At 35.4% G+C, this 27,362-nt stretch overlaps 1 pseudogene; it reads right to left on the bottom strand.

Moving 5' to 3' along the window:
* Positions 1-972: 972 nt before the first annotated feature.
* The window catches only part of LOC128017273 (regulator of G-protein signaling 12-like), a 33,521-nt pseudogene continuing 7,131 nt past the window's right edge, over positions 973-27,362 (bottom strand).

Raw genomic sequence — 27,362 nt, 5'->3', positions numbered from 1 at the left:
AATACATTTGGAGTTATATTAAAAATATGTCCTGGCTCATCCAAGCTTTATAATGTCATTGAATGGGTGGTAATATTCAGTGGTCCAATAGAAGTCCAATAAAGTGAATCCATCCATCATGAGAATTGTCCCACATGGCACTGAGGGATTAATTAGGGGCTCCTGAATCTGTAAAATAGAGATTAAGGCTTATAAAGTTTTAAATATTAATATTTTTCTTACAAAAATGCATCAATTCACTTCCCCAAAATTCGAAGCCGCATGGGACACTTTTTATGGTGGATGGATGCACTTTATTGGATTTCTTTTGGACTATTGAATATTACCACCCATTCACTTCCTTTATGAAGCTTGGAAGATCCAGGACATTTTCAAATATAACTCCGACTGTATTCATCTGACAGAAGAAATCTACACCTAGGACGGCTTGAAGGTGAGTAAATCATGAGGTAATGTATATTTTTGGGTGGACTGTCACTTTAAATAACATTTCATATATTTGTCAATTTGTCATCAAAGACTAACTGTGCTGTTAAAAATAGTTTGACTGGAACAATACAGAAATGTCTTTTGTTTTGATTTTTAAGGCAGGATAAATTCTGTTTTGTCTAATGACCAGTAGATGTCGCTCTTAGACACGTTTTAGAATTCATACTGGACTCATTGTACGCTTACTGTACATCTCACTTGCTGTAGGTTTGCCTCCTTTCACTCTATTGTTTTTTTTTTTAATTTTCAGTTGTTCTTTGATGTAAATTTTTTAGCAAATATTTTGGCATATTCAGATGCATACTATGTATGCGTAATTTGCCATGCTCTTGCTCTTTCTTATAAAACTTATTCTTTGAAGTATGAATTGATCTCACTAATTGCAAAAAAGCTAACAATAGTTACAACATAAACAAAGTGAGCCCACAAATTAGTCAAAAATAGATGACTCAAAAATAAAAAAATTTAATGCATTTTTAATAACAATCATAACCAAATCTGTTTAACATAAGACTAGATGTGTTTGCATTTCCAAAAACAAAACATTCCAATTAAATAAATTCATCTGAATTTGTGGACTAAGTTCCACTATATCTACTGAAACCGATTGCATTTACCTTCCACTAAAATTCCCAACTAGTTACATTGATATTCTGATGTGCACAATGATCCCAATTCTTATCAATAAATAAAGAATGGTCTTAAGTTAGGAAAAAATATTAAGGAATAAGCTTTTCAGTTATAGATTACATTATTAACATACACAATATTTTCCACATACACATTTTAGCTTCATATCAGTCTTTGAAAATGTCCAACAAGCAGCTTCCGTCAGACAAACGTTGCTTTGTATTGCACTGTGTCACTCTCATTGACTTCCAGCACCCCGCTAAGGGGACGGGACGCTTCTGTGGGGGGGTAAATGCCATTTCTCATTTTGTTCTGGCACTGGCGAAGCTCTGCTGCGTAACCCTCAAAGCTGTCCTCCAGAATGACCCCCTCCACACTGACCCCCTTGTCCAGCACTTGGGCTGCTGAAGAGGGATGGTTGTTGACAGATGAAGTGCGTGTGTTTCCTTCTTCTGTATCTGGAGAAAGGTTTGCAAACAAGTCAGTACAGCGCATATAAATTAATATAAAGTGACTGTAGGAATTGGGAACCGGAATCAGATTTGGTTGATTGGTAAATTAAAGTTGGGTTTAGGCTTCATTATAAACTCTCTGCAAATTACACTGAAATGCTCTTAAATACTGGATATATATGTTTTAGACGATTGTCAATGATAATGGAGTTTTGATTTTTTATACGTGACAGAATGTTCTAGGAGATTATTATGAATCACTATGAATTAATTAGTGGACAACAACTCGACAGTAAGCATTATTACTTTGACACTGACCATCCAACCACAAGGTGGCAATATGTCCTCATTAGCAAATAAATAAATCAATAAAATAAAAAAAAATCTTATAAATTTACACATTTGTAGAAAACCAGAAAGTTAAAAGTATTGTTATTGTTATTATAAATCTAATCCCTATATTGTAGCCAACCGGTTTAGTGTAAAATTACTACAACACATTTAAAATGAGTCAGATTTAGGTGTGAGTAGAAGGTTTCTAGTGCATGATCATTGTAAACAGACAAACACTGGAGATGGAAGAGCTTTCTTCATGTTCATGCTCTCATGGGTTACTGGTGCATCCCATGCAGTCATCTTATTTAAGCAGTTTCAGTAGATTTGAAAGTATTTCTTTGCAAACACATGCTGTACATAATATCAGACATTATTATTATAGGATAAACATTGTCAATAATGCTTTGAGGTTTGTGAGTGGTTTCAGATCTCAAGACATCTGGATCAACAAGGTTTCAGTTTATTTGTCAAATGCAATCAAGGCAAGTATGAATGGAAAATGAAGATGCAGAAAAGTAAAGAAAGGAGCATAAAGAAACATGATAACATAGATATAGGGATGATACACAAGATCACAGGCAAGTCTAGACTGATTTTGCCAGCATTTATTAGATCTAATCATAGATTGACACAGAATCAACATGATCACTACAAAGGAAACAGGATGGCAAGCAAATCAACCATGCGACTGTTTGAAAGCATTGTATACGGCTTGACTCTTAAAAGTGTATTGTGAAATACTGTAAGAGTATTCCTGCCAGAACAGCTCTGATTAAAGTCTCACATTCAGCATGGTTGGATCGTGATTAGATGGGTAGTAGAGACACATTTGCACAGCTATGGAAAAGAAAAGTCAAAAGGAATAAACAATAAAATGATATGAGACAGTTTTTCAAATGATTATTTACAGTTCTCAGAAACACTTTAAACAGCACAGTCTTTGTGAACAATTAAATTACAACATGATCTAAAGGGTGTCCTATTTTTATAAAGATGTGTCAAAACAAGACAAATGAATGCCTCGTTCAACACATACTGTACACATTAGATAGTCCACAGTTACAGAAAAACTGGCTATGATCCGAAAAGCATACTAATGTACTGCTCATACTATTTCTGTAGTAAATAACATTTATTGTGTGTATATTTTGCACATTTTCTGCAAACAGAGAATCCCCAGATGCTACTAGATTTGACACTATGTGTCAATCAGAATACAATATGCAGAATAGTATATCCCACAATGCAATGCACTTGATCAGACCCTCTCTTTACTGTGTGATCAATGAACTGATAAATCTGGGATTTAAAAAAAAAAATTTTGACTCATTATTTTGTAACACTACCAAAAAAGATAATAAAATTTCAAAGAAACCATATTTTTTTGTATGTAAAATTCACTGAATTAGTTCTTTTAATTAAATCGTGTGAGTATGTTTATAAGTGCATATACATATCTTAGCACATCTTAAAGAAACATCAGGCAGTTTATAGTAAATACTGGGCAGTATGCAGTACACTAGTATTTAATTTCAAGCACAGCTACACTATCATTAAAAAGTCTGGCATCAGTATATTTTCTTAAATATTAAATTCATTCAGGAAATACGTTTTAAACTGATCAAAATAAGGAATAAAGAGCTTTATAATGTTACAAAACATTTATATTTAAAATAAATACTGTTCTTTTGAACTTTCTAGTTAAGGTATCCTGAAAAAACGTATCATGATTTCCACAAAAATATTAAGCAGCACAACTGTTTTCAACATTATAATAATAAGAAGAAATGTTTCTTGAGCAGCAAATGATTTCTGAAGGATCATGTGACACTGAAGACTGGAGTAAAGATGCTTAAAAAAAATCAGCTTTGTCATTACAGGAATAAGTTACCTTTTAAAATATATTGAAATAGAAAACTGTTATTTTAAAGTGTAATAAAATTTCACAATATTACTATTTTCACTAAACAAATAAATGCAGCCTTGTAAGCCTAAGAAAGTTCTTTTAAAAACAAAAATCTTACCGACCCCAAACTTTTAAATAGTAGTGTAAATATGTAAATATAAATTTGATATTATGAAGTTGACACTAGTCAGATCAACACTGTCAAGTGTGTAAGGTGTCAGGTGAAATCGGGTTGTGTGTTTAATATTAAACTAATCTAACATGAAACATGCCACCCACCACACGCACACACACACAGCCACACTCACGGCTAGTCAGGTGGGAGAAATACCTGGGCTGGGATGCCTGTGTATGCATGGTGGAGGAGTGAAGTTGGTCTCAGGTCGACTGCCCTCATTAGGGGGCGGAGAGCTTGACAGAGGCGGGAGCAGAGTGGAGTTAGGGCTGCTGATGTCACCCTCCCCCACAAGAGTCAGATCACCCAGCACTTCCTCTTCCTGACCCTGCGGACCCGAGGAGTGTAGGATGGGGGAGAGTGGGGCGGTGAAAGGGGGCGTGTCAGGGCTGGCTGCACGGGGGTGTCCGTTCGAGGAGCTGTGTTTAGGAGGTCGGGGGGTTGTGATGGTGGTGTGGCCGGGTTTATGGGAGGTGGGGGTTGAGCAGGCAGGATCTGGGTCCACACGGAGAAAGTCAGGAAGCACAAGGTCTTCTTTTCTCAGCAAGCCTCTCTGGTCATCAACACGACTGCTCTGAGCTCGACTCAACAAATTGAAAAATTCTACAAAAGAAGAGTGATTTAAACTCTAAATAAACAGCATATAAAATGTAAACAATTATTGTTTACTAAACCTAAACCTAAACCTATTTTCTTTTAAACATTTTTTTATTAAAACATAAAAAATAAATAAATCTTATATGAGAAATTTTATATATGAAAGTTTAAAAGGTCGTTTTGAAAACTAACTAAAGTTTAAGTACTAAAATTACAAATTAAAAGTGAAAAATATTAAAAAATATAAAACAACAAAAAACATGTATTAACTTGAACTTTAAACAAGAAAAAAATTGTTTTAATCTAATTTAAAATATTAATAAATAGTATAATACTTTATAAATAACACTAAAATAACACTGGAAAATATCAAACCATTTAAAAGATAAAAATTGAGGCAAATCTACCAGCTTTAACACAAGTCTGGCGTATGTCCCCAAATTCTATTTGACAAAAACTATGGACATGAACACACTGTCAGAAAAAAGTGGTAAATATGTACCCTCTGCTTCATCTATATGATTCTTTTTCCCTTTCCTCCTCTCTGACGCAGCTGTCTGGGGATGCTCGTCTTCACCATCTCCTTTCCATGGATTTCCTGCCGAGGTTTCATCTCTCTAGCAATGCAGTAAAGACATATTTAGGGTGAATGAATATTGTGCTGAATGTCTTATAGATTGACATGTTCATGAAGGTTTTATTCCCTTTATAAAATAAAGGAATTATGTCTGAACATTGGACAAAGCCATTTCTAATGCATACTGATATTTTTTAAAACGTAACACAAGTCATGCATGTGTACCCACAAGTTCAAGCTCACTGCATCCGCATGTTTCGAGTTTGTAACACACAGAGAATGTTATTTAGCTCAAAATGCATTTAGTTTCTGATTGATGACTGTAGTTAGATTATGTTGGATATTTAAAGGATCGAAACAGGCATGACATCTCACACACTGTGTTTACTGAAGTCATTCTCACCTCTCTTGGCAGACTTTTCTTGCCAGCTGGTGTTGTGGAGTTGAGTGTTTTAGACTTGTCTGGTAAAGGAGTACAACAAAGCAATTACCCAAAGGAATGTTGAAATGACCTTGAACATAATTACTTGATTTTATCAGAGAGAAGTGGAGAACTTAGTGCACAAGGCTGTGCATGCATGAATGTGTGTGTTTGAAGAAAACATTTCTAAAAAACCTAGAGTGTTTTATGTTAGGGTTACGTAGTTACAGTATAACGAGCTGTATATATATATATATATATATATATATATACAGAAAGAAAGAAAAAACAAGGAGAACATTCCATAGATTTGTCTTGCTATTTTATATATATATATATATATATATATATATATATATATATATATATATATAAAATAGCAAGACAAATCTATATATATATATATATATATATATATATATATATATATATAAAATAGCAAGACAAATCTATGGAATGTTCTCCTTGTTTTTTTTTTCTTTCTCAAAATGTAAAAAAGCAGAAGGTTTTCTGTGAGGAATAGGTTTAGGGTAAGGGGATACAATATAGAGTTTGTACAGTATAAAAATCATTATTTCTATGAAAAGTTTCCATAAAATATCAAAACCCAACGTGTGTGTGTGTGCGCGCACCTTTGGCTGGATCAGCCCTCTCCAGAACAACTCGTAGGCCATCAAGGTTTGATATGGGCATGCCAAGATCGAGAAGTTCTGTCTCTCCACTCTAAAAATGTACAAAATTTTGCATTAGTTTCTTTTCTCAAGAAACGTGACTTAACAAACTAGTCTTAAATATTCTTTCTTTGGCACATACAACTTACCGTTTCAGTTTCAATACAATTTAAGGTTTAAAGACAGGCATGCTGTTGATTACCACAGAAAATCATTTCTATACATCTCTCAGTTTGCCTAAACATATGAAACTGTGTGTGTATAATAATGCACCCACAGTGTGACAGTCTATGGGACCAGGTACTGCACTGAACATTAAAAGACATACTGTTTTGAAACGGTACCCATATTTAGGGATTAGATCCTTTTGACAGATGTGCCCCAGTATAAATTTACTGATAAATCCTTCCCTGACAGAGGAAAATAGCATTTATTGACCTGAAAAAAAACAGGTCAAACAGGTTTGCATTAAAGTCTGCAATGAATCAAATTGAATCGCACTGAATCATTTGTTCGTGCTTTGTGGAGCTGGGAGGTGGATTTGTTTCAAGCCATTACAGCTTAGTGCTGTTTTACTTTAACTTCTAAAAGCTGACTCAGATGACTACTGTTTGACGTTTAAGAGGGCAAAAACTGCAGTGTTCCTGCTTTACCACACAACTATACACCCAATGAGACTCAACTAGCTGCATGTACATTTCACATCAGGAAATCCTTTTGTTTTAAAATCACAGATCGCAAATTATTTTATAGATTAAAATCAGATTATATGAGACATTGCTCTTTTTTGTATAAATTCTGAATTCAGTGGCTGCATTCACGAAACATTCTTAAGAAGAAATTGCTTCTTAGCTGCCATTTTCTAACTTAAGAATATTTTGTACTCCAAAAAATTGTTCTTAAGAATAGCTTATCTTTTATTTTAAGATCGTTCTTAAGACAAAACATAAGGAGAATAAAAAATCTTGAAAGTAAATAAATAAATAACTTCATAAAGTTTTTAAGACTTGTCTTAAATCCCAAATGGTGAGAATGATTGAATGAATTAAAGGGTTATTTCAAAACAATTGTTATATTTAAGCATTACTACAACACTAACAACATACACTAAAATACATAGTAGGACTATTAATATCGATGTGCACGAGTTTTTTGAAGTGACACACCAATTATGGATAATGTAAACGATGGGTCATGATTATGTGTGACGCAACTCTTTTCTGAATTTGAAATGTATTAACAACTCTACTAAAACGAGTCAGACAGGGCTTTTTTTTTATTCTGCCTTTAAATACAATAATCTTATTCAGCACATATGAACGTGGCCATACATGTGGCTATTACTGTAGCAGCTTACTGTAGTTTACTGTAACACACACACAGTGCTCGTTCACTCTATGGAGAGCACAAAAAGTAGGCGCACAATTGAATGAAACAGATCGCTTCAATTTAAGACAGGCTCTTTGAAAGTGACTGTTCAAAAACACGGTGCATTAAAAACACCAAGCTAAGTGCCCATCAAGCTGGTCGCAATGAAAATAGTGTGTGTGTGCTTATTATGATTATTACAGTAATCTTCAGGCAGTGCAAAAAGACAATCCTTAAATTTTTTTCATTTTGATTTTTCAGCAAGAAATGCCATTTATTCAATCAGATAATGACTTCAATTTTCTCCTTAAGAAAAAAAAAACATTCTTACAGACTTCTTGGAATTTATCTTAAGAAATGTCTGGTGAATGTGCCCCCAGATCTGTGCTGAGAATGTGCACAGCAAACAATGCAAAAATATACAGCGTATGCCAGCCATATGTGTAACTGCTCACAGTCGATAACTTACTATTCTGGCAACCAAGTCACCGAGGTGGAGTCCATACTTGGCGACCACAGGACGCAGAACCTCAGTCACAGGTTTTGTGGGCTTTGCTTTCAACCCAACCGATCTGTTAATCGGTATCAGATCCAGTCTGAAAATAGCAAACAGGGTGGATTTATTTATAGTCTAGCACCTACCACAGCAGCACACATTTACTTGATGATCTTTCAATGAGATATAGTACTCTTGGAGAGAACAGATCATGTTGGTATTGAAGAGCATTTCCTAATGATAACTCCCTTTGAGTGCAAATATTTGGTCATTAAATACTCAGGGAACTTTCAACCGAGGACCAGTAAAAGAGATATGATAACAATACGTACCTGAACAAAGTGCGTTTTTCAAGACGAAGTTCTCGGGAGCTGAGAGTGATACTATCTTGGTCCAACACCAAAGGCTAGGCAGGGATCAACGAGAAAAAGATAAAATCAGTCACAAAGCTCAAGCTTAGCATTCACAGAAGAACTAAAGGAGATGTTATAAAAGCTCTCAACCTTCTCTCCTCCGGTGAGGAAGAGGTCGACAGAAGCCAGGTTGATGTGCTGTTTTTGACAGAGCTCCAGTAGCACCTGTCTGATGGAGGCGCCCTGTCGTAGAGGAATGGAGCAGCCAGAGCCATCGGGTAGCATTACTGTACACGTCCTGCAACATCGCTCTTTGTCCTTTTCCTAAACAGAACCAGAACTTCTCAGCTCACACTGCTTTACACATACAGAACATTATAAAACAACCAAAGAAAATATAAAAATGCATTATGTTGAATTGAAAAATTTGTATATTCTAACAAAGCACTAAACCTGTGGTAAAATCACTCCAGTGTATGATCCCAATTTTTGCCTTGATTTGGTGAAAGGAAAGGTTTACCTTTGCATATCTAATGGATATAATATAATATATAATTGATGTAACGCTCCAGTGTTGTAAATGGTGCACTCCCAAACTCCCTAATGTAACTCCCAATCTTCTTACCTCATTCTTTCCTCGGGAAGACAAAGTGTTGAGCTCTTGACTCGCACAAGAAGACAGTGAAGCCTGAGACTCTCTCCACCCATTACAGTCTGTCCACGCATATGGATAACCAATCACAACATGGCAGATGTCACATATTAGAATTTACATTCAGTTGGTTTTATATCAGAGAATGTGTTTAAAGATATACAAAAAATAACTACCAAAATACACTAATCGTAAGAATGTTAACTTTTATTCATTTTACATTGAATTCAGTTATGGAAGTTTTTCTCTGCTCTTGATGGCAAACCGAAGGGTATTTCTTCAACAATGGACACTTCAACTACTTTTGGAAATGTGGCATCCTTTGTAAACAAATAAAGTAACTTTTCGGGGGGGAAAAAAGTTGGTTGCCATGAAAATGAACACCACAGCTCATTTACACAAGACATACTGAAACAAATATTGAAATTAAGTTTCACATATTTTTGATGGATTTTCAATTTAAAGTTGGAACGTCTGGGACTAAGGTAAATCAACACAATTGATAAACAATCTTTAAAGTGTTTAAATGCCTTATTAATAATAATAATAATAATCAGTACTCATTGCTTCATCAACAGCATACAGGGTCTACAGTAGTATAAGATGATATAAAAACAAGAAATTAAATAATTACTGATGAGATACTGCTGTTTTGAGACTCACTGTAAGGTAAATCTGGGGCTTCTCTTTTCTTTTGTCCTTTCCCAATACTTGGATATCTGTACCAGGAAAATAAACCATTTTTCTTATCTGAGAGTTTCTCTCTGAGGTCATCACTTGACCTGCCTGTTTTGGGCCTCCAGTTTTCCTGTAACACAAAATGACACAATCAGAATAATATCATAGGAGTGAATCGGGCTAAAGCTATAGGAAATGTTAGTATACATTAAATATATTCTGTACAGATAGCATGGATATAAGCAGTTGGTAGTTTGGCCACACTGTTATACCATGGATTATTTTATATGGAATTTTATACAATGTATATAGTAATGGTATATACCAAAATGTAATTATGTTTGCTGTAAATTCAATAAAATTGATGTAATATGTAATTACATTTTTATATTAATAATAAATATTTTAATGGTTTGATTATTTAATATTATTTTAATATATTTTTCAAGTGATGTAGCAATCCCTATTCTTCTTATTAAAGGATAAACATATTTAAATGGAAGGTAGTTGATGCCATTGAGGTCTATATTAACACAGGAAACCATAGACAAGACAACTAATACAAAAAAAAAAAAAAAAAACCTGGTGTAGATGTAAACAAAAACAATTTGCCTATTACTCATAATTTAACTACCACAAAGCTTTCATGAGATATTGCTGCTGTAGTGAGATTAGTACCTTTTTAGGCATGGAGAATGTGGGGGACCTGTGCTTGGTCGGGGCGGGGCTACATGGGATCGGGCAGGGGTCAGGGAGAGGTCGACCCTCTACCTCAGCCTGCATACACTCCTGATAGAGAGTGGACTTCAGGAACCGAGCGTAACTGTCCATCTTCATCAGGTTAAAGATCTGCAGGCATGAGTCAAGGTTTACTGAAGGTTAGGTTTGCTCAGTCAAACGATGACAACTGCTGTGTGAATGCTGGAGTTTAATCACGTGTGTACATCGACCTGTAGCTGTGGCTGTTTGAACATGTTCGGCTGTGGAGCTGTCAGGACATCATCAGCAAGTTGAGCTTGACTATCGATGTTCACTGGCATGGTAGCATTACTTGAAAGGAAACAATTGTAGATCTCTCTGGCCTTCTGAGAGAGCTGTAAAATGATTCAAATAAGATCAAAAACCTATTGACTTGTATGCTCTTAAAGGATAATTTAGCCAAACAAATTTAATTCTTTGATTTTTTTAATCACCCTAATATCAACTGAAACGCATACATACACTAATGCTGTTATCTAAAACTACTAAAAATAATTTTGCATTAATTAAAGCTGAAAAATATATATATATATGTGACCCTGGACCACAAAACCAGTCTTAAGTCGCTGGGGTATATTTTTAGCTATAGCCAAAAAAATTTTTTTTTTAAATGTCTATAATCAAAATTATAGATTTTTCTGTTATTCCAAAAATCATTAGGATATTAAGTAAAGAAAGATCATGTTCCATGAAGTTATTTTGTAAATTTCCTACCAGTAAATATATCAAAACTTAATTTCTGATTAGTAATATGCATCGCTAAGAATTAATTTGGACAAATGTAAAGGTGATTTAATCAGTATTTTGATTTTTTTGCACCAACAGATTCCAGATTTTCAAATAGTTGCATCTCTGCAAAATATTGTATGATCCTAACAAACATTAATGAAAACCTTATTTATTTTAATTTTTCAGCTTTGAGATGGTGTATAAAATCTCAATTTCGAAAAAAATTTACACTTAAGACTGGTTTTATGGTCCAGGGTCACAAATAAATATTAGTTGAAAAACTTAATAATCAAATAATTAAATACATACTTAAACTTTTTTTTTTAATATATAAATGTCTTGGAAACTAACTAAAATAAAAAATGTAATTAAAATACAAAATTAGCTCATTTAAAATATGAATGATTTCTATAACAGTATAAAAATGATACTGAAATAAATTGATGCACTTCATCTTTAAATGTTGGTTTGTTCCTCACACAAAGCCTGGACATTCTGCTTCTCATAATTTTTTTTTAGTTTTCCATGGAATGAAAGTAAGTCATTAAGATTTCAAACAACATGAGGATAAGTAGATGATTACAGAACTTTCACTTTTGGGGTAAAATATGACTTTAAGGGTCATTGAAGTGTCCTAAGGAGCAAGTTTACTGAATATGCATGACTGAGGGAATTATGTGTTGCAGATGATTACCTGCTTTTTGTCATGTTCTGGAACTTGGCTAAAAGTAAGTTAAGGAAGTCGTTAAGTCGTTAAGATTTCAAACAACATGAGGATAAGTAGATGATTACAGAACTTTCATTTTTGGGTAAAATATGACTTTAAGGGTCATTGAGGTGTCCTAAGGAGCAAGAAGACTGAATATACATGACTGAGGGAATTATGTGTTGCAGATGATTACCTGCTTTTTGTCATGTTCTGGAACTTGGCTAAAGCATTCACAGGCCTGCCAGAATAAGATGTTTTCCTCACTAAACTCTTTTTTTAGAAACTCCTGCAGGAAAATAGAAAAGTACATTTGGTTCTAAACTACTATCCTGTGACATTAATACACTTCTACTTTATGATATGGTGTCAACAAACGAAAGAACACAAACCATCAATCTGATATACACAAAGGCAAGCCTGTCAAAAGCTCACAGGCCATAAGAATTGTATTTAGATAACATTAAGCACATGTCTAAGACACACTCCAGTACTTACAGAAAAATAGCGAACACCCACAGGATCCTGGAGAAAACGCTCAAAGCTGACGGCCCATGATGCAACACGGCGCTCTGAGAAGTGACAATGGTTGGTGACACTGGGCAGACTAGCATTACTTTCCAAACTGCTCACACTGCCGCAGTCATGACGCTCAAGACCGCTGCGCTCTGGATAAGGAAAAGAGTAAATATCACAGTTGAGATGATTTAGGAACTTTCCTGGTCTGGATCACTAAAAAAAAATGAGAGATGAGATTAAATATCTTTAATACTGTGGCATGAGTGGAAATTATTTTTCATGTTAGGACAACAGTATGCAGATAACTACAAAAATCATCAATGTGCATTATTTCAGTCACTAGTGTTAACAAATAAATTGAAAAAAATAATGACTAATAATAAAGAGTTTGAAGTTGGTCAGTCAAACGGTTTCACTGAAAACTCATTTGATTGGTTGAGTAAGTGTTGCTGTGCTGGGCTGCTCAGGTTGCTCAGACTAAGTAATGTTGAAAAGGCCACAGAGCCACAGTGTTTACACATTTTGGTAAAATCAATGTGCAAATGTCTTAAGGGTTATGGTTTAGGGATAGAAGAATTTTAACATCAGAAAAATTACATAAATTTTAAAGTGTTGCTGATTTGAATACAAAAAAAAATGTGTGATTTGTAAGCAAGTAAAGCTACATTATATATAACCTGTTCTGATTTGTCTCTTAGTAACAGTTTCTATCATGCATAATATTAGTTTTTCTTGCTCTTCGCTAGACAAGTCCAGACAAACCTCAAGGCTTTCTCTCTAAATATCCCTGTCATAACCTGCAAATAAAAGGAAACTTTCTCATTGGCCTCCTGACAGTTTTACTGAAACTTTTTGCTTTCGACATGCCCAAAAACTCTCTTTTCACACTTTGACCTAAACCAAAATCTTTAAGTGTAACTTTCTGTGCGCGATTTGTTGTAATGTCTCTAAAGAAAGATAAAGTACAGTAAAACATTACTATTGTGAGTTATTATCAAGTTATTTGAAAATTATTTTCTTAATATATTTTTTTCCTGTGATGACAAAGTTGAACATTTTCAGCAGTCATTACCTTAGTCTTCAGAGTCACATGATCCTTCAGAAATCATTCTAATATGCTAATTTGGTACTCAACAAACATATATTTTCATTGTTGAAAACAGTTGCACTGCTTAACTTCTTTTATGTTATTTTTATTAAATAGAAAATTTCTTTTTCTCTTTTTTTTTTTAGTGGCCCCAAATTTTTTAACAATAGTGTATACAAGTTACACATTCCAATCTGTAACTAGTCAATATATATTCAATTGGAGAGAGTGAGTTTTGCTTTATTCTCCGTGTTCAAACAAAGTGCACCTTATTAAATTATGATCTTCAACTTTTCTTGTAGCACTTCATAGACAAATGTAACACTTTAAGACACACAAATAAAACACGATGGTAAAACACAATGACTCACAACAATAAAGTCTAAATTATTTGTTATAATAGCAATCTCTATTTAAAGATAACTGTAAGCAGAATTCTTCTTCTTCAAAACAACTTTCTGAATAAATTGATTTTGCTTGATAGAAAGGGTTTGAACAGAGTACTCACCACCATCTGATGTGGCCGACTGAAAAAGAAGAAAAAAAGACATGAATGAGCAATATCCATCCTGACTTTGATGGGGTAGAGGAGGATAATAAGGTAAAGAGGTAAAGTTACTGAGCAGGAGAAAGTGCCTGCAGATATCTCAGCAGCCTCTCTCATCTTAACTGTGTTAAATATGTGTTTGTTGAGAGGGGAGGGTTTTTACATATGGTCGCTGATGTACGTTGGTTTACTACACACAGCTGTTCACACTCCTGTTACCACCCCCAGAAACACACACACACAGACATATCAAATGACCTGACCCAGAGCAGCCCAGACACTTGCAAAGGACACAAATTTAACAAAGAGCTTTATTAAAGCTTTTGAAAGTCATAAAAATGCTTCGCATCTCTGAGCATGGAGGCAAAATGAATGAGAGGAAGAATGCAAACCAATATGCAAGTCTCAGGTGAGGAAGTTGATCTACAGTAAAACCCTATAATAACTTATCTGTTAGCATATTCATTTACATCAGCATTGCGGAGACCAATATAGGTTTGTAGATCTCTTTGTGTGTGTGTGTGTGTGTGTGTAGGCTGGGAGCAGAGCACATGTTCAGTGGGAGGAAGTGTAACGGAATGAGGGTGGTTATTGGGACAGCAGACGGACACACAAAAGAGACAGACTTTTGTGAGGTGAATACAAATTACTATTTTTTTTTACAGATGTGAAAGGGGATATAGAAGTTATTTGTTGGCACATAATAAAATGATAGAATCAGATTCATGACTCACAGAACCTCTGAACAATGTTTACTGAGTGATATCATGCATGAACTTGCACTATTCTGTCTGTCAGGTGCCATTTAAAGGGATAGTTCACACAAAATTGAAAATGTGTTTAATTAATGTTTATCTGCTTACCCCCAGGGCATCCAACATGTAATGTAGGTGACTTTGTTTCTTCAGTAGAAGAACCAGATGTATTTGTTGTGTAGAGGGTTTTAATTTCAGCCGTAGGCACTTTTCATTGTATTCACCACTGAATGAATGCCAAACTTATAGCCGTCCAAAAAATCTTTCCTTCTAGTCACAGATGCTCTCAATGCATTAAAGGAAGGTTACAGGTTCAACAGTAATGAAATTACAATAGAAGTCTAAGAGGCAAGACATTACACCACATTTAAAATCAGAAATGTGCAATTAAAATGACAAAATTTGTTTAATTTTAGCTGTTCAGTAAATACTTTGAGAAACTAGCCAGATGTGATTATGCATATGTATAAATTATATAGCAATAACTGTTAATAATACTTGATATAAGTAGTGAATCGATGCGTTTTTGTAAGAAAAATATCCATATTTAAAACATAATAATCAATTTAATCTAGCTTGCGCTTACTGTTGTACATTGAAGCAGTTCTGGGCGGATGACGTATGAGATCAAAACAAAACAACGGTCACTAATTAGAAGTACAAAACAAGGATTTATAAAGAAGAATGTCGGAGGATTTCGATATAAGCCAAGAGGTAAAGAAAGGAAACTTTGCTTCCCTTCCTCCTCTTTTTTTTCTTCTCTGTTTGTATTGCTGCTACATGACAACCATGTACTACCTGTTTGCACATTCGCCTCTTGTACATTCCTGTGTATCTTTATTTTTAAGTCGACAGTATACTTTCATGCACATTTTATTTCATATTTTACTTGCATATTTTATTGTTTACTTTTATTTCATTCTTTCATATCTATACATCTATATTTATGTATATTTTCCTCTGTGTTGTATTCTTAAATAATTGCACTGTCCATGGAGCGGACCTGACTCACATGTCACTGCTGGTTATGTATTCTCTATATAATTGTGTATGTTGACAAAAAAAATCTTGAATCCTGATAACAAACGTTGGTTTTCACAAAACTCACCGGTGCATGCACGAAGCCGACCTCATATTTTGTCTACTGGGAGCTGCTTTCGTGTAAACTTTTTTTATTTTACAAAAGCACATTGATTCGCTACAGGGCGTCATATACACCTAGGATGACTTGAGGGTGATTAATTTATTGGCTAATTTTCATTTTGGGGTGAACTAACCCTTTAAGTATATCTATATCTTGTGAATATCAAAATTTATTCTGGAGAAATGCCTCACCGCATGACTTCCACCACTATATGTTCAGAATTTTAAACTCAGTTTTTGAGGGATGGTAAATAGACTAAATGGACTGCATTTATATAGCGCTTTCAACAGACCACATGGCCATCCAAAGCGCTTTACAATTTGCCTCACATTCACCCAATCACACACTCATTCATACTCCGACTGCGGTGTCTGCCATTCAAGGCGCCATCCAGCTCGTCGGGAGCAGCTGGGGTTAGGTGTCTTGCTCAAGGACACCTCGACACTTGGTCAGGTGGAGCCGGGGATCGAACCACCAACCTTCCGGTTTGTAGACAACCTACATGAACCACTGAGCCACTGCCGCCAAAATAATTTATTATAGTAAAAAAAAAAAGAACAAGAAAAATACATGGATTTCATTGTGATTATGTTAAATCACAAAGGTATTAATAGGAACCTCTATCTCTAATGGTAAAGAGTTAATATAGCAGTTCATCAGCATTTGGAAATGGCACATTCCAGTTCCATTACATCACCATTATCAAATCTAAGCTCTTGTAGCACTATCAACATGACTAACGGAGAGCTATTTATATGCTAATAACAGACAAGGATTGTGAAAATGGAGAAGAGCCAAATGCGGACACATATGACTTGATTCATTGTGGTTCAAGAACAGCTTTCTGTTATCTTACAAATGGGTTTGAGCAGTGATACATGAAGTGCTAGGCACGGATGCTTTATTGATGATCTAAGAAAGAAAAGTTTTGTGTGTGTGTGTTTCCAAGCATTTCTTGGATATATATATATAAATTTAAAAAATTATATATATATATATATATATATATATATATATATATATATATATATATACAGAGGTGGGTAGTAACGAGTTACATTTACTTCGTTACATTTACTTGAGTAATTTTTCACGGTAACTAATACTTTTCGGAGTATATTTAAAGATGGGTACTTTATACTCTTACTTGAGTAAATTTTTGGGGAAAAATCTGTACTTTTACTTCGTTACTGTGGGCGACGCCCCTCTCGTTACTTTATCTTCATGCAATAAATGTTATAAATGCTTCAGTTTATTCCAAACGCGCCGTCTACTTTTTTCTGGGCAATGAGCGATGCCCATTCGCGAATGATTCATTCTTTTGAGTCAATTCTGTTCAAAGGCTTGATGAAACCAATTGGCAAACGAGTGAATTGGTTCATGAATCAGTTTGATTGAGTCGTTCAGTTCCATGCTGCACGCGCTGAGCTCTGAAGCGGTTCACTCAGAGAGTTGTAACGTTTAAGAATATTAGCCGCGTTGAAAACGGGGCTATGGAACTGCACTGAATTGAAAGCAAATCTGCAAAAGCCATTATTTGCTTGCGATGGAGATCCTTATTAGATGAACGCGTGTGCTGTCTACTGTTTAACAGGTAATAACTTGGGCTACATTCGATTACAGTACACGATACCACTGTGACATTAGTTTGTTGTACGTGTGTGGCTTATAACAGAGGGGATTCAAGTTGAATGCATCTTCCAAAAGACAAAAAATAGCCGATTAAGATTTTATTAATTTTAATACAATCACACCAGTGCGAGTACGTTCAGCAAGTCATATCATCAGCTGCTAAATTCAGATATGTGATCGCTTGCTGGCGCTGAGCCAGAGACAGACGCGTTTTTACAGCGCTGCACATTAACCAATCACACACGGTTCTGTTGAGCTTTTGAATGCAATGGCCAATCAGAGGTGTTCCGATGAGTCATCGCTGAAATGCCGGTGCTTCCTTCACTCGCTCACTGACTGAATACCTCTTCCTGGCTAATTCTCTCGTCAGAAACAACAAAGTGCAGATGTGTGTACGAATCTATAATTAAGATATTGATTTCACAGTGTTAACAGTTTCAGTGATTTTAATGGGAGTTTCTGAGAGTGATTGAACTCTAGACTGTCAGTGAAAATGATCTTTAATAATGTAAATGTTATTTGCTCTCTTTCTGAACAATGAAAGATTAGTAGCAATATTTATATCACATTAACTTTCAATGTTAAATTCACATTTAATATAAAGTCAGTTGTATTAAAAATATGTTATGGCATGACATCTCTGTTACTTAAGTAAACAGACAGGGTTTTATAATAAATTACATAAATTGGAGTAAAGGCTGATGAAATATATACATTTATACACACACACACACACACATACATTACATACATTTTATCTTTTATCTTTATATCTAAATAAAAATAGGCTCCGTATATATGACCCAAAGTAACTAGTAACTAACTACTTGAGTAGATTTTTTATCCGATACTCTTTTACTCTTACTCAAGTAACTATTCAAGACTAGTACTTTTACTTTTACTTGAGTAAATATTTCTAGAATTACTTTTACTTTTACTTGAGTAAAGTTTTTGGGTACTCTACCCACCTCTGTATATATATATATATATATATATATATATATATATATATATATTTTATGTCAGTTTACTATTTGTCAGCCTTCGCCAGAAATCACACATTTAGAAAAGTAATAGCACAACTCTCCTCAACAAATGAGGAATCATTCATCTCTATGAACAGCAGGACAAGTTATGCACCAAAGTTTAAAACCTATAGTTTGAGGTATATTCTTATCCTTATTCTGCATTAATAATAGTGATGCTTTCATTCGTTAGAACAACTAACAATATACAAATATTGTAGCATTCTATAAACATAAACATATGAAAACACTGCTAAAGCATCATCTGCAAAGTAAGTATTTTTTCCATCACATCCCGGTCCATGAATGCTCTTAACACAGTGCACAGACACAAGAGGGACGGCCCTGAAAGACCACAAGCCTCCAGGCCACTTCAAAGCATAAAAGGTGAGTTGCACAGGTCCGCTTACGGCAAACAACTCAAACTAGAAGTTCACTAATAAGATTCATGAGCCTGAATGCTTACTGTAACAATTTCAAACTGAGACCCCTAGATAAAGACTTTCTCTCACAAAGCTCTACCATACCCACTGATATAAACCTCACTCTTTATAAGACCAGACGTGGCCTCTTCTATGCTTCTAATTGTAGTGAGGGATGAAGTTAGTAATGAGAAACAGAGGGAAGAAAGACAGAGAAGGGAAGAAAATGAGAAGCTATGAAACGGTGGAGCCTGAATACCGTTCCGTTTGTGCCACCACCCTGGTGTATTTGGTCAGAAGCACTATGGCAACAATTCATCTCAGACCACAGACTGTGAAGCCACCAATAACATGCGTCTCAGGCAGGGTCTCTCTCTCTCTCTCTCTCTCTCTCTCTCTCTCTCTCTCTCTCTCTCTCTCTCTCTATATATATATATATATATATATATATATATATATATATATCACATGCTCCCATGAGCAAACGTGTTATTAGATGGGGTTTCACAGCAGCAAATCAAGTAGGTGTACAGCATGGCAGGTTTCAGCGGTGGCTTACAGACATCTGGTTGTTGAGTGACGTTTCTGTGAACCAATCAGATGCTTTGGAACTTATGAGAAGTAAAACCAAGGAACTGTATTTATGGACTCCGAGAGGAAATGATGAGGTAATTTCTGTGTTTAGAAGAAAACATGTTTGAGCTTGTTCGCTAGAATAGCACAGGGAAAATCTGACCACAAGTCATCAAACCATAATGAGGTTAATTTTCTTTCTCTGGTTCAAATATTCACCTTGGCATCTGTCTGTCTATTAAAATTACACTCTGAAAAATATTTTTTCATAGTTGTAAAAATAAGATTATTGGAGTACATTGGAAAATACATTTACGTTTTTCAGCTTCAAAAGATTGATTCATTCAATTTTGTTACTTGTTTTTAGTTGTTAAATTATGGTTGCTATTCTGTTGCTAATGTGTTCTTAATGGTTGCTAGCCTGTTGCTATGTGGGTGCTAAAAAAATTTTGTGAAAATGGAAAAGTAGCATTTACTGTGAAACAATTTGCACTCAGAAATTGCTAGTACATTTCACAAATTATAACAAAGAAATGGTAAGTGTTACATTAAATTTACTGAAAAAGTATATTCTTGTAATATATAGCCTACTCGAATAATCCCAGGTTTATTTTTTTATTTTTTTTACAGTGTACTATGACATTCTGAGTCCTAGACATCCATATGTATCAGAATATATAAAAAAAAAATTCTGTCATCATTATTCACCCTTTTTTGACCCCAATGACTTTCAAAATATTTTATTTTGTGTTTAACAAGAAAGAAATTTTGAAACGACTTGACAGTAAATAAATGTTGACAGAATTTTTTTGGGGGGGTTAATCATTCCTGTAAGTATGAGTAATACATATGTCTTGTAAACATTAATTGCATTTCCAGGCCACACATACTGCAAAAAAAATTCCTTGTAATCATAAAAGACTTTCTTCTGATGTCTTTGCACAACTTCCATACGCCCTTCTTCTTGTGAATCTTCACACCTCTACTGACGTTACACAATCAACCTTACACTACGTGTGTTGCAAAAGCTGCAGAGACTGTTTATATTTCCAACTTCTGGACTATGTAAGGTGACGACTTGCCCTTTTAACCTCCAAAAAAATTAAACTGGTTTATATCAGTATGAGAGTTTTCGATGAGGATTTAAATGTAGCAGTTTCATTTTCTTTCACTCAAAACAGTTTACACTACCTATCCGCTGTCAAGTACGATCTTTCGTCTCATTCAGGATGTTCTGTGAATTCAAACGAACACATTCTAGCTTCTTCTGGTGACATTTGTTGATAAAGGAAGACAAAACTCACCGCCAGAGCACAATATCTCTAGGCTACAGCTAAAAACACCATTTCAAAAGGCAAGCAGTTGGTCTAAACAAAATATCTTGGCTTGTCATAGCATGCTTAAACTGAAGATACTGTAATACATACAGGCTAAAGACTAATCAAAATGAGCCGCAACTACAGGCAAGAATATACTTAAGAAGTTACAATGTTCAATAAACTTAAGATTTGCCCTTTTTAAAAAATAAAAATATTTTTGACAGATTGAAGGATTTTATCCATGTGCTCTGCATTAGCTTCTATGATGAAACCACTCAAAACATTGAAAAATATGAATATTAATACATATATTTAATATGTTTTACAATTAAAATGTCAAAAAGTACCAAATTGTTATACTCTTTCTGTTCCATTTGCCAGAACTGAACTTGGTAAAAGGGCTTTTGTGAATGCAGCTCTATTTGATTGGAATTAATTCCGAATAAAATTGAAATTTCAAACTTTGGTGTCTATGAAACATTTTAAATTTATTATTTGGTGGTCACTTGAAGAAGACTCAATGAGATGCAACTGTTTTTAGTTTTGGTTTCTTTTGATTTTGTTTTGTGTGTTTGTGATTGTAATTGTAATTGTTGCCTATTCTTGGCCAGGACTCTCCTGTGCAATAGATTTTTAATCTCAGAGAGATTATCCTGGCTAAATAAAAGTTATATATTTTTTTTTTTTTTTTTTTGTAATCTACAACATGGAAAAAAAATTCTATACTCTGTAATATCCGGTTATGGCCAACAAAAATCATTAATGCAAATGTAAAAAAAAAGTACAACTGTGTTATTGTAACTCATTTGAATTAAGTCAATTGAATCTAAAGTAAGTGAGGGCAGACATCCGGACACACAACTGTGGAAACATCAGAGCGTGAAACTCTGTGACTCAAGTCCAGCTGAGCCAGAGGCTCCCTGCCGCAGCTATTCGGTGTGGGAGTGCAGGAATAAGGGAAAAAAACAGCTAATGAGTAAAGCAGCTGATCTAACCAAGCCTGATCATCTGGATTTGGGGAAAAAAGGAAAACGCAATTCAAACCTGAGAAAAAGAACTGGATTGCAGCACAAACTCACCGCTCTTGGAGGTGCCGCATTTTCCTGATGGAGACTCATAGTCAGGCTTCTTCTCGTTGTCTGTGATTTTGGGTTCATTACTGCAACTGCATGTGTAGGTGTTTGTGTGTGTATATGTGAATACCTGAAAATCTCCACCCAAGATCTTGTGGTGACACAAAAAGTCTTGTCGGTACAGGTTCAGTCGCCCCCAACATATGACAATATGCTACAGACTAACTGAATGTTTTGTTTCCTCAGCCTCTTCCAACTAATCAGCTCTGTAATGAAACTGTTCCTTGCCTTTTTTATGAGAAGAACATTAAGTGACAATGCTTATGAAATTAAGAATCAATGTGAAGTGTAAACTCATAAAGCTACTATTTTCATTTAAATATAATGAACTGAACACAAAAAAACAACACAAATTTTCAATGACTAATTTTCTATTTTTTCTGCATTTTCCTTTTAAAAACATTGTTAGAGCACCGTTAGATTCAAAACCCCAATTTGTGTATGGAATTAACATAAATCAGTGGCTTTTGCACATCATCTTCAATATAATTTATGTAATTGTTGTAATTTTCATCAGCAATCCCATTGATGAAATAAATGATTATTTGAAGAAGTGTCTAGGGATAAATTTAGATATTTGTTTTAGCACTGGGCATGATGTGTGTGCCTTTCCCAGACTGAGGCTACCAAGGAAGGGTGATTATATTATATGCTTTTTTTTCTTCTTCATTTTGTTTTCAAACCAGCTCTCAGCTGCTTTTGGGGATTCTGTGGTAGGAAAAAATAGAGCTGCCAGCTTTATATAGGCCAGGCTGGTGTGTATGTTTCTGAGTGAGAATAGACTGTGAGCTCATGAATGTGTGTATGTGGGTGGGTGTGTATGTATGAACGAGAGATAAAGAAGGCTGTAGATTTACAATATTGGTTTCTGCTTATTCTCAGTGAACAGCTCCTGATTAAGGAAGTATCCCTTCTGTTGGGTGAGCAAGCTTGATCTGACTTTATAAACTGACCGATGAACACACTTGTACTGTATATCAGCTAAAAAAATAAAACAAAAATAAAAAATCTTTTGAAGTTTAGCTTAAGCTGTAGCCCAGCAAAGAAAATATGATTCTAGAGTCATTTTTAAGGAGGCAAAACAATAATTTTTTTCTTATCTCTGGCAGACAACAAACCAAAGACCTCGGAGGGAACTTCCTTTGTGCCCGACGGAGGAAGGGAAGACTGATAAGATGGTTTGCCCAAACAAAATGTGTCTACATCATGTGTTCATAATACTAGTTGCCGATTTTCATTGATTCCTAAGCCCAGAAAAAAAAAAAAAAACATTTTGCTCTTAATGTTTGCTCTTCACCTAATCAGAAGCAGTAACATCTCAATGAAACCCCATGATTACAGTGAAGGACAAAAAAAACAAAACCAGATGCAAAATGGAAACCAGGAAATATAATTTACCAAGGCCATGTATTCTCTTCGCAACCATAAAACGAACCACAGCGATATTTAACCGCTCTCCTTGAATACACTAATAATGATGGTTGAAAGCTGTAAAAATATTGTGAAATTTTCTTCTTTCGTTTTTGCCAGAACTATATTTTCATGAGGTGATTCCAGTTAACAAGCATAAGCAAATTTGTAGTGTAAAAGCTCAAACACAAATGCCTAAAAGACACATATCTTCAAGCGTTTACACAGTTCCACATTTGCATCTGCAATTTGCACAGGATAAACATCTCTCCACTCCTTTGAGTAAGGGTAAGCCCTAGAGGAAAAGCATCCATCATCATCTAAACTTAACCCATGACCCCACCCGAACACACTTTCAAATGCTCTCTCTTCTCTCTCTCTCTTTGTACCGAACCAGTGGCCTTTCTAAACTAAAACCTAGCACTCATAATTATAAGAGAGTAGATGTCTTTCCTGACAAAAATAGTTCCCTGTGACCAAGTGTATACCCGTCAACTGCTTTCAAAGCTATCATGGAGTACTGGAAGGAGACAACCTGCTAAATGACTGAGTCAGGCTTGGGAACCAAGGAAAGAGTTCATGGGACACATGGTGGTTCTTTACTTTCAAAGAACCATTTGTAATGCACAGTGACTGAATAAGTTCTTGATTTACATCATAGCTTTTTTCTTTTTTTTTCTTTGTCTATTGGTTTCTAGCTGTGTTTCTAGCTTTGTTTCAAAAGCTGCCTACCTAGACAGAATTTCAAGGGGTTCCATGTTTAGGTATGCTGCTGCTATCTTTTTTGTTTATTTATTTATTTATTTTTTATTAGGGGAGATGGCAGTGTGGGCTGCTCACTTAAACTGATCATAAATTGATTCATTTGTATCCTACATTAGCATATTCCTGACAGCTTGCCATCGAAAATGTAATGCAATAACGTTATTTTGCAGCAATTCTGGCAAGTACATAATAGCGGGCCACGATCCATGCCAGAAGTTGTTAAAGGTTGTTGAAGCATAAAATGCTGATTTGGTTAATAATGAAGGGTAATACGCAACTGTAAATGACTGGTATATGGCTCAAACGGGAAAAACTGAGCTGAGCTAAAAAAAAAAAGAAAACTAGCCCCTGACTGCATCCAGAACTCCAACAAGAAAATAAAAATTAGTTTAACCCACATTAAACAAACCAGAACCAAAGCAGATCTTTGCATTTTTTGTTTTTCCGTGCACTTGGGTTCTTTTCAATATCTTGAAACAATTAGTTTCTACCATCACTAATGAGCAACAATGGTGTATGTCCATTTGAGCCATCTTTCATGCGATTATTTATTGTGTTATACCCTGTCTACACCGCATGCAACAACAGACGAGCCCGGTTTAGTCAAGCTGTTATTGTCAGATGTACCAGCTCTTGGTTGGTGGAGGGGGCTGCGGAGCAGCAGGTGGGCATGGTGAATGCAGATGGAGGTGAGGGTGAGCAGGGTATTGGCATTGGAGTTAATTTTGCAATGAAAATAATAATTGTTTCTATGGATGTGCCTAAACACGCATTATATTAATTTCAAAGTCTGACCAGTGGGTCTGAACCAGGGGCCGGGGCCCACTATGGCACCTCAGCAAACCTCCAACTGGGCTGTTTACAAATTAAATTATTAAACACACCAATTCAAAATAAAATGCTGTTTGAAAGCTCTTTTGAAGCAACAGTAACTAAGGTCTTTGCAAAGGGTCAATTGACTGTCAATGTTTTTATCTGTAAAAAAAAAAAAAGTGCAACGATACTGTTTCTCTGTGACATTATTTTTATATCTGTTGTGTAGACTTCCCAATTTTCATAGAATTAGAACAATTATTAAAACTTGATCATTATAGTTCTCATCCTCGGTGTGAACAGTCCATTAAAGTGAATTCAGGTCAAATGAAAACACTTCTGTTGGGCAGAGGAATAATCACATAGCCTGTGGTTTTGGGTTACCAGACCTGGGAGCATTGGGAGGCCACGCAGCTAGAGAAAGAAAACATCGCCCTTCAGCAGGACAGGTGGCTGAAATGCAACTGTCAAACCACATGGAATAAGGACAAATACTGGCGAGGAATGCTAGTACACACTAAAGTATGGGACATGCTTTGCCTCATCTGGGAGTAGATATCTGAAAGGTAAGTTATAATGGTGACCTCACGATAACTCACCATCTACACATACATAAAAAGCAAAGAAAGAGCAACAACAAATAAGGTAATGTTATCTGTATGTTTTGCAATGACAGCAAGGTGTGTGAAAGTGTGTACACGTCGGAAGTGTTGACAGATCGCTTAAGGCTCAATTTAACAAATCGGTTTCATTGTAGAAGACCAAACTGAAGGAACAGAGGAAAGTTTGAGTCCAACTGAGAAATCCTACACTGATGTCATCAGTCTCAAGTAAGGTTTACTTAAAGTTTAGCAAGAATAAATATTCCACCAAAACATTTCAGGGAGGTACTCCAAACGGACCAACAGATTCCAAAGCAAGACCACACATGCTCCTGTCAATGCACAGAAGAAACACATTGGACAATGAATTTCTAAAAACTACCTATTCTAACTGTGTGAAGAACAAGCCTCATGACTTTTATCCAAAAGGGAACTTACAGTAGAGTGAAGAGTTAAAGTTGGCTCCATTAGTAAGTATTATTAGTCCTCAGTGCTCCTGTAGACACCCAGTGTAAGTAAACATATCCATTCAGCTGTACGCTCTGTGAGTTCAAAGGATGAAGCTGGAGTGAATGTGAAGGTCTTTTTAGTTCCAGCTCTGTCCCTGATTTCAGCCTGTCTGACTTTCCCTCCTGCGCTCCGTCCCTTTTCCCTTTTCCCTCCTCCCGTCTCCTTTCACTCTGCACTTCAGACAGATTCTCCTCCCACTAACACCGCTAGCGATAAACCCTCACTCCCTCAGACCTACTGAGAACAGCTGTGATAAAGTGTTTTGATTTGAAAGGGAACTCAAAAATGTTATTTCATTTTGTATGCTTTCATTGAATCTCAGACTTTCTCACTTGCATGTTTTTCTTAACATAATGTTTTTAATTTTTATGCGCTAGAAAAAGCTCTGATGTAGCTTTTGACAGGAATGCTAAAGGTGAGCAGTTTTGTGTTATCAGTGTGGTGAATTTTGAAGTGTCTTTTTTGCCAAATCTTTCACCCTCACATGTAAATCCTAATTGCATAGATTCTTACTGAAATGAATGGATTTCAAAAAAATTGCCAATAGTAATTATAACACACATTAAATATATTTCCTTAAAAAAAAAATCATTTTACATTTGAATGGCATCCAATCAAAAAAAAAAAAAAAAAAAAAAAAAATCTTAACATAAAATTGCCACTTAAAGGGGGGGTGAAATGCTCGTTTTCACTCAATATCCTGCTAATCTTGAGTACCTATAGAGTAGTACTGCATCCTTCATAACTCCAAAAAGTCTTTAGTTTTATTATATTCATAAGAGAAAGATAGTCTGTACCGATTTTTCCCGGAAAAACACGACCAACTGGAGGCGTGACGTGTGGGCGGAGCTAAAGAATCACGAGCGCCAGTAGGCTTTTGCGTTGAGAGGCTGAAACTGAATGACAGCAGCAGCAGCAACGACTCGCTCCGAGAGGGGCTCGAACCCGGGTCTCCGATGGGAGGCGGACGCACTAACAAGGAGGCAGAGATATTTTAAGCAGTTTTACTCACCGCCTGTGGTTCCAACACACAATCGTGACCCTTTTTCGTTGGGATTGCATCATCCTTAAGAAATAAACGATATGCAAATCCGTCGTCAAACTGGGCCTT

This window comes from Carassius gibelio, chromosome A7 (genome assembly GCF_023724105.1).
Source record: "Carassius gibelio isolate Cgi1373 ecotype wild population from Czech Republic chromosome A7, carGib1.2-hapl.c, whole genome shotgun sequence".
NCBI classification, from domain to species: domain Eukaryota; kingdom Metazoa; phylum Chordata; class Actinopteri; order Cypriniformes; family Cyprinidae; genus Carassius; species Carassius gibelio.
This window is presented reverse-complemented; position numbering and strand designations above follow the sequence as displayed.